Raw genomic sequence first — 9,382 nt, forward strand, 5'->3', positions numbered from 1 at the left:
ACTTGCGGTTCGTAACGAAAATTTGACTCAAAATACCAAGTGTGTGGTATCAAATTATTCATAAAAAAATGCTTTTTCCAAATATGCTGATGAGCCACCCTCGTTCCATTTGAAAAAATTGAGATATGATTTAAAATATGATTTGAGCATTTTCTAATTGGCCAGGACAAGACAATAAAAATATTAGACGATCAAATCTATTTTTCCAAGGCTCCTTGATTGAGAATTAGTGTTTTTAACATAGCCATGGCACTCCAGATTGGATTTTAAAATACAATTTTTTATTAAGCGAGAATGTCAAAAGTTGACATATGATATGTCATTCTATTCAGATTGTCATTTTCTATCGAATAAAGTAAAAAAATACCGAGGGTGCTATTTAAAAATCAAAAGTTGTAGTCATTTCCGGGAAACAGGAAGTGACCAAAAACAATTGAATACGTCAAACAATCCTAATTTATGTCATATACTAACATACCAAATCTAGTTTATTTATCTGAAAAAAATAAAAAAGTTATAGGGGTGAGCCACTTTTGAGACGCACCCGGTATAAAAATGTTTTAGTGTAGTGTGGAAGTGTATAATTTTCTTATTTTTAAGTTTAATTAATGTTAAGTTTAACTAATAATATGACTACTATTTATTGACTACTTAGTCAGTTAATGATACTGTAAATTATACTTAGTCTCTCTTTGATAAAAATACTATAAAAATACCTCTAAAAGCCACAAATTTACCATTGAAAGGAATTTTTTGGACAAAAACAAATAGTTTTTGATCTAATAATTTCTTCTTGTTGCACATTATTTTTATAAGATTTGTTGTATGTTTTTTATTGGTCTGAAGTTTTTTTTGGTTCTTGATACAAAATACATTTTTTTTTAATATATGACATATATTTTATTAACTATTGTGTTGGTTTAATGACATTTTGATAATATTTTAATTTCTAATAAAATATTAAAAATAACAACCCCCAACTGAAATGAAATATTATCTAAATATTTACCATAATGTAAGTTTCGTTAGGGAAAAGTGGGAATATTTGCTTATTATAAGCACTAAGAATAAAGGTACATTCAGTCTGAGAGCGTTGAGCGTCGCGTCGAGTTTGCGTCGCGTCCGCGTGTCGAAATGGAATCAATTAAGTTTGGCGTTGCGCTAGCGTCCGCTAACCGTCGGTGTTCGAGTTCAATGGGGCGGACGCGATGCAAATGCGACGCGACGCTCGACGCTCTCAGCCTGAATGTGCCTTAAGAATTAATATTTTAAATTTTGTACCAGTGATAACTAATAAATATACAAATTAAAATGTTTATTGAAATTCTATGGTTGTACTAAAATATTGATGTAAGAGCACTTCTCTAGTATCTAATGTTAAAAATTATATTTTTACCTGTTATAAAAATTATTTAAAATAAACTGTTATAAATTGCTTTATTTATTTTACAAAATCTAAGCACATCTCCCAAATTTAAAAAAAATCGAATTCCAAACACGTTTTTGTTGTACTAAACAAGAACGAAAAGCAAACTTACGTTCAAAAAGTTCTCTAGAGTTTTGAATTGTTTTATTTTTTATTTATTTAAGTTTTGGTATACATTAACTTCTCAGAAACATAGTTTTCCTTTTTAAGAATATATAAAACTTTTGGCTTTTGCATTATTGGCGTCTACCCTAGATACCATTTAAGTTCAATGTCCGCTCATTTTTTGTTTGAGCCATAGCATTACCATTCGCGATGTCTACTGTCAAAACGAAGAAAATTCTATACAGGGTCCGGCAATAGTGCGTCGGGCATCTGTAGTTCCTAGAATAAAAAAACTTGGGAATTTTGTTTAAGTGCAAACCTAAAGTATGTACTAGGATGTATTTGAGAAAAATATTATAACTTTGACAGGGTGGCTCAAAAATGTGTTAGTGGACCGGAATAATTTTTTAAAGAAACACCCTGTATGTTATTGCATTTTTGACTTCTTTTCAGATCACCTTTATATAATCCTAAGATATGAGTAAATAATATATTTCAATAGTTTCAAAGATAAAATGAATAAATAAATAAAAAATATTTTTTTTCAGCCTTTCTTAAAAAAATTATTAAAAATACAAGAACTGCCCTGAAATAAAAAAAAATAGGTATTTATTTTAAATGGTTTGTTACCTTTGCTATAAATACCGAAATCTTAAATCATACAAGGTTTTCAAAATTCTACGCCAAACTATCTGATATATAAAATAATTTTTCTTCTTTTTTTTAAAGAACACCTTTTATATCAGTTTTTAATAGATGGAGAATTAAAAAATAAACATTTTTTTTATTTAGAGTATTTCAAAAATTTTAACAGTTTTGCAGGTATTTGCGATTTTATATTTCATATGGCATTTTCGACAGTAAATTTTTATCAAAGTCGCCCAATGAAAGAACTATATTAAATAATACCGCGAGTATCTGCGAAATCGTTAAAAAATTTAAAATACTGCAAATACAAAAAAACTAATTCTCCATCAAAAAAAAATTAATATACAGGTGTACCATTTAAAAAAAAAATTATGAAAAAGTATTTTATATTTTAGAAAGTTTGGCGTAGAATTTTGTAGTTTGGCGTAGAATACCCTGTATGATTTAATATTATGATATTTATAGCAAATTAAGTACAGACCATCTAAATTAAATACCTCTTATAGTTTTGATTTCAGGACAGTTCTTGTATTTGTAATGATTTTTTTAAGAAAGGCTTAAAAATATATATTTTTTATTTATTGATTAACATCTCTGGAACTATCAGAATATATTTACTCACTTTATCTTAGGATTATGTAAAGTGATCTAAAAGAAAGCCAAAAATGCAATAATATAAGGGTGTGCCATGTTAAAAAAATTAATTCAATCCACTCACACTTTTTTGAGCAACCCTGTCGAAGTTAAAATATTTTTCTGAAATACATCGTAGAACATATTTTAGGTTTGCACTTCCAATTTTTTTATTCTAGGAGCCGAATTCTACAGATGCCCGACGCACTATTGCCGGACCCTGTATAACTAACTCTCTATAACATGTCATCAATTATTGTTTATTCTATTTTTATTAACACACGCATAGTTGCACGCATTAGTTTTATTAAATTTCCATAAAAATTAAATAAAGCAAGTATACTTTGACTACAAAAGCAACATAAATCCGTACACAAATACATTGACAGTAAAAAAATTTAAATTATTATAAAACTTGGGCGAATGCATTTATTATAAAATTTGGGCGAATCTAAGTAACCTAAGTACTTAAAAAAAATATAATAAAAATAAAAATGTCTTACTTTAATGACACGCCCTGTATCAATATTTATCTCAATTAGAACTTAAGTATCTTAGGTAAGGAGGATTAAATGTAATTTATCATATTTGAAATAAATACTGTCCTAAGTTTACTCTTGACTCGAAAAATATCAAACCCCATTAAAACGTACGTCTATGAAGTATCGCATTTCTTACCCTGGGCAAAATGTACGTCTTATAGCCATACAGCCTCCTGCCGAAGATGAAAAAGAACGCTCAACAAGCATCGGCTTGTTATTGGCAAGATATTGGCTTGTATCCATCTTAAGCTCGAAGAAGTTTCTGAGGGCTTATGATCAAGAAAAATCACAGATCTTCCTGGGTCTGAGTAAGAACAATCTTCGGATTGTCACGGGGTTTTTAACAGGACACTGTCTCCTCAATGAACACCTCAGTAGATTGAAACTAAGAAGAAACGGCGAATGCAGATTCTGCGGGGAAGATGGTGAAACACCAGTACACCTCATCACTGGAGTGCAGCTGAGACGACAACCACTCGTGCCATGAATTTTGGTACGACTGATATTGGAGATGGAGAACTACCCTCTATAAAACCGTCCCAGATACTGGCTTTTGTCATAGCCCTGGGACTGTATGATGAGTTATGATTCAAGAAAGGGGGACACAATGGATCTGTAAGGTCGAAGTGATTAACCCCCCTCCCACTCATTCTAAATTCTAAAAATTCTAATCCATCTTAAGCGGGACACCCAGTATATGATCAATAATCTAGTATTACAGCTAAACTGTATTCCATAAATGGCAGTACTTATATAAAAAATGGTATACATAAAGGAGGCTTACTGAAAGTAATATATATATATATTTTATTGTCGATTAGTTAATTTTACGGCACATAGATGGAAATGACCTAGTTGAATCCTTTCAGCTAGAGATTTTTCCTGCAAAAAGCACAACTGTCGACTGGCTCCCAGGCGAGCAGCGTGCAGGAAAAATCAATAATCTATATGACCAACATGTGGCTCCATCTTCGTTGAAACCCGCCAAATACATATTTCAACCTCAACATAATCAGAAGCAATATTTTCTAACCTTATATAAACTGAAATTTGTTACAATATTTTAATTATAAGGTAAAAATAAATGTGACGTTGTATTTGTTGGACATTTTTAGGTCCACTTTTAGTGATCAGTTGACTTTGTTAAATCGCTTTTACACGTTTTAGACCAGTTTTATAAATAGGCCTTAGGTTTCGTGTTCGTATAAAATCAATCACGAGATACTTCTTTTGCTCAAAATAGCTCAAATTGTTAAATACGTCTTAAAAATATAACCGTAAATCAGAAAGTGATACGTTTTTATAATAAGAAAGTTAGTTCGTGATATAACTGTAGAGCAAATATTAGTGTTAGAGAAAGACATTAAACATTGTTGCTTCGAGTGCTATTCAAAAAATAACTGTTGAATATTATTAGTACTGTTGTTTCTAGCGATTGTGATATTAAAGCAATATTTTAAATATTTGGAAAACAGAAGCTCTGAGTTTGCCAGCGCACAAAAAATCTACAAGTTTTATAAAGGTAAGAATTATATAACTTTTATAATATGTGATTTTTTATTAGTTCTAAAACATTTCAAATTATTACGTAAAACTCAATAATATTTAGATTTTTTTTTAATAATTTTAGTAAAATAACAAATAAAGAAATATTATAAAAGTATGATACCAATACTCTCTATTATCAGTTCATTATCACAAATTTAACTATTCAAAAATAATTGACCTTTTATATGCCTTTTAACATTTTTTATAAAATATCAGCAAAACATGAATTAAAAAAAATGAATAACTCTTAATATAATTATTCATTATAATTATTTTTAACAAAATAGTAGTAATGATAATCATAAATCTTAAGCATATCATTAAGTCTTTATAAAAATCCAGTGTCCAGATTTCTGTCAAATTTTACCTTTGTTATGGAGGCTTTTATGTGTTTCAATTTAGTTAAATAAACGAATTTTGATCTAACATGCCTTCAAGTAAAAAATATACATATTTAAAAAAAATATATTATACATATTTATAAACGGTTAATCAGAGCGCATCAAATTATGCAGAAATGTTAAAAATATATTTAAACAGTGGGGGTCTTAAATAAGTACAAATATTTCAAGGACTGGTAGATCCCGATAAACAAAACATATTTTCTTCTTATTGTTTATCAAATAAGTCCAAAATAACCGAGTTATTTTACTTTGAAAGTTTAAAAAAATTATTTTTCTGCTTAAATTTTGGGAACCACAGGATCTTTTCTGAGTTTTCTCTTTTGTAAATTTAATCTACTACCTATGTTGCCAAATTATCAAAAAATTATGTTTTCTAACTAAAAAATATTCCAATTTTTTTTTCTCGAAAAATTCAAAATTTTAATTTTTTTTGTGGAAAAACCTCATAACCTATAAGCTAAAAAGCTATAAACCTCCATGTTTCTGATGTCGGAATATACTACCCCTAAAAATATTTGCACATATTTAAGACACATATTTAAGGGAGTCTTAAAAGTATTAAAAAATATTTAAAATAAACTATTTTATATGGTTAATTTTTTTACTAAGTCCACCAATGTTTGTCAAACACTATCCAAGAAACGAAAAGTAGCTCATATTTATTTACAAAAAAATGTTTTTTTTTTACTTTTTCTTATGTATTTATTTTATCAATTTTATATAATTATATGGAGATTTTCAATTGAATAATTCTAATAATTATTTTTATTAAATTATACGTATTTTATTAAAAATGTTGTCTATCTAGCTGCCATATATATATTTTACCTTCCCCTACTACATTTAAATTGTACATACAGTTTTTATGTTATAGAGGGTGGCGCACCTCATTCGCCTCGGTGGATTATACGAAAACGGAAAAATGTAGTAACAAAATATTTTATGGATATATGTGGGGAGGCAATGTACATAATTTAAAATTATTTTGAAATGTACAGGGTGTGTCAGAACTAAGATCCATACCAAAGTTATATTTTTTCTTATGGAACACCTGGTACTTTATTTCATTTTTGGATTCTTGGACATAAAATAAGGCATTTATTATAAGAGTTTAATATGTTTAAAAGTTTTGGTTTTTGAGATATTTATAGATATTTGAATATGCATGCTGTAATAAAAAAGTTTGTCAACACCCTGTACATTACTTTTCAGAGTTAATTCTTGTGCTGACTTTGAAGCCAGAGAAATAAACTCTACTAAAAAATGTTTTTGCTTCCTTAAATATATACAGTGATATCAAAAATTGCTGGTCTATTTTAAATATTTATTTTACATAAAAACTTCGTTATTCAAATACAACACTATGTATTTTTTTAAATAAGTCGAAGCAGATTTAAATGTTCTTTCAAACTATATTAGGGTTTCCTATACCTATCTGGCTCAGATTTTGAATAAAACGCGATTTTTCGATATTGTAGGTAAATTAAATAAAAGTTAACTTTTATAAATTTAAATAGTCCATCAAGTAATGTAGATTTTGAAAATAGATACTAACTGTCACTAGCAAATTGCCATGGCGACACCAGCCATCTTGATTGCCATTTTATTGAAAAATCGCTTTTTATTCAAAATCTGAGCCAGATAGGTATAGGAAACCCTAATATAGTTTGAAAGAGCATTTAAATCTGCTTCGACTTATTTAAAATAGCCCAGCAATTTTTGATACCCCTGTATACATTTAAGGAAGCAATAACATTTTTTAGTAAAGTTTATTTTTCTGGCTTCAAAGTCAGCACAAGAATTAACTCTGAACTCTGAAAAGTAATGTACAGGGTGTTGACAAACGTTTTTATTATAGCATGCATATTTAAATATCTTTAAATATCTTAAAAACCAAAGCATTTAAACATATTAAACCTTTATAATAAATGCCTTATTTTATGCCTAAGAATCCAAAAATGAAATAAAATACCGGGTGTTCCGTAAGAAAAAATACAACTTTGGTATGGATCTTAGTTCTGACACACCCCGTACATTTGAAAATAATTTTGAATTATGCACATTACCTCTCTACATATACCCATAAAAAAAATTGTTTCTACATCTTTCCGTTTTCGTATAATCAACTAGTGATGGGAATACCGGTTCCACATGAGTCGCGTTACAATAGCGACCGTTCCGGAAAAATACCGCGACAAAATACAGCGATTTTGTAATCGAGGTTCCAACTTCCTAAGTGTCGCGGTCCTCGCTTATGTAGTATTTCTGGCGTTGGTACCTACTTTTATTTTATACTACCTACCTAGTCCCACAAACCACTGTCAAAAAAAATCTTTATTGGTGACCGGTTTCGCCAATTCCAGCCATCATCAGACCTTAAAAATAGAAAAAAACAATAAAACTTATATAAATGTATAAAATCAAATAAAATTTTCATTTTATTTTATTTGCTTTTACGTTTCATCTTTTAAACAACGCTATTTTATACCATACTTAATACATACCAAAATCGCTATTTCAAAAGTAACGTAGCGACGGGAGCACCAACGCCAATAGTAACCGACCCAATTGCTACAAGCGAAAACGAAACCCTAGAAGCGCTCCAGCGACTGCTGGAACGAAGTAAGCCGCCTCCGAGGTCGAGCGTCGATAGCCAGTTACAGCAGTTACTTCTGTTCGCGACAGGGAACTAAAACTCTAGGAGCGCGACGGCTGGAGCGAAGTAGGCCGTCGCGCCGCGCCGCCGAGGTCGAGCATCGATGCCCAGTTACAGCAGTTACGCGACAGGGAACTACAACTCTAGGAGCGCGACGGCTGGAGCGAACACGTCGCCGTCGCCATCGAGACCACGCGACGCGCGACTCTACGTACAGTTCCAGTAACTATTGTAGGCGACCGACGAAATCGCGACGGCTGGACGCTAAACACGTCGCTATGCGGTTACTACGGTTCAAGCTAACTTCAAGAGGGATTATAAATAATTTATAATTTTGTCGTCATTATGATCGTCGTTCTTCAGTAACAGGTTCCCCATTCGTTGTGGAGCGCGACACGGCGTTACAAAAAAATACCTCTTCAAAATCGCGTTACTCAATTACCGACACATCACTATAATCAACCGAGGCGAATGAGGTGCGCCACCCTGTATATAGTTAAAATATCTTCCTATTTCTTATTATGTTATAATTAAAACACTGACAAGAAAATCTCTCCACTAATTGTAGTTACTTGAAAACATATCTCCCCCCCCCCCATTCCAAGTAAAAACTGCATATCTCATTAGCTTCATTGAATATGCTAAAACCTTAACATGAGTTGTAAATACTGCAATAGGAAGTATGAAAAATACTGCAAAAGAATCTATTGAAAATGTACCGTTTGCTTTATTTTAAGGAGTTATATAAAAAAGTTTCAAATACATTCTTATGTAAAATTAAATGTGGAAAACTTATTCACCATTTTTAAAATTTACATGGATTTCCTATTTCCATGTGATGCAACAGACTGTATATCTTATGTTGTAAATGATTAAATGTTTGTGCATATTTATTGATTTTGAAATTTATTGATATATTTCACTACTATTATTGTTATTTGTAACTCATAGAACTTTCTTAGATACAAATTTTTCGACTAAATTTAAAATAAAATTATAATTGAATTTTCTTTGCAGAGCAAAGGTTGCATAAAATTTAGGAAGTCACTAAATTTTTCAACGGTCAAAAGTTGCAACTCGGAATTCCCGATTATTCATGATACATTCAAATTAATGCCGTTTAGCAGTGAAACTTTTTAGCTTCTAAGCCGAAACTTTTAAAATATAGTTGGCATTGCAACATTGCAACACAAACTAAAAAGGGAAAAACTTTTAGAATACGACTGAAAACTAAAAATAGATAAAAAAACTTACTGGATTAAAGTTTGACTTTGTAATCTATACTTATATAAAATCCTTAAGTGACTGACATACTGATTAATCACGATCCTGCTCAAACCACTCAACGTAAGAAGCTCAACAGCAACTTTTGGCATATAGGTTGATTCTAGGGTGTAGAGGTTCGATAAGAAGGGATTTT

Source organism: Sitophilus oryzae, unplaced genomic scaffold (genome assembly GCF_002938485.1).
Source record: "Sitophilus oryzae breed Bouriz unplaced genomic scaffold, Soryzae_2.0 scaffold_1396_pilon_pilon, whole genome shotgun sequence".
NCBI lineage: Eukaryota > Metazoa > Arthropoda > Insecta > Coleoptera > Curculionidae > Sitophilus > Sitophilus oryzae.